This window comes from Chrysochloris asiatica, unplaced genomic scaffold (assembly GCF_000296735.1).
Source record: "Chrysochloris asiatica unplaced genomic scaffold, ChrAsi1.0 scaffold00057, whole genome shotgun sequence".
Taxonomy (NCBI): Eukaryota; Metazoa; Chordata; class Mammalia; order Afrosoricida; family Chrysochloridae; genus Chrysochloris; species Chrysochloris asiatica.
Genome location: NW_006408575.1, coordinates 17,204,390 through 17,205,014, shown reverse-complemented (window position 1 = coordinate 17,205,014; position 625 = coordinate 17,204,390).

Genomic DNA, 625 nt, shown 5'->3' with positions numbered 1-625 from the left:
AGACTCTGAAACTTGCTTTCCAGCACAGAGATGCAAAAGCAAACAGATGAAGTGATAAGATACAAGGCTGAACAGAAAATTTCTAAGGTGAGCTTGAGAAAACAAAGTCAAATATTCTAATGAAATGTGCAAATATCTGGAGTTAGGAAAACAAAAGGGAAGAATATGTCCAGCATTTCTCAAGCTGAGGAAACTGAAAAAAATTTCAAACTTCAACTTGTGGTATTGAAGGATTCTATGGGCAAAATATTGAATGATGCAAAAAGCACCAAAAGAAGATAGAAGGATATTCAATATTGTGCTTGAAGTCTCAGACAGAGAAATACAACAAGACAGGGAAATTAAAGGCATCCAAATTGGCAAAGAGGTCACAAAATTCTCTCTATTTGCAGATGATATGATCCTATACATAGAAAACCCCAAAGACTCAGTAAAAAACCTACTAGACCTCATTGGAAGATTCAGCAAAGTGACAGGGTATAAAATCACATACAAAAATCAGTTAGATTCCAGGGAAGGACGTTACTAAGAAAGAAAACTATAGACCAATATCCCTCATGAACATAGACGCAAAAATCCTCAACAAAATCATAGCCAACAGAATTCAGCAACACATCAAAAAGAT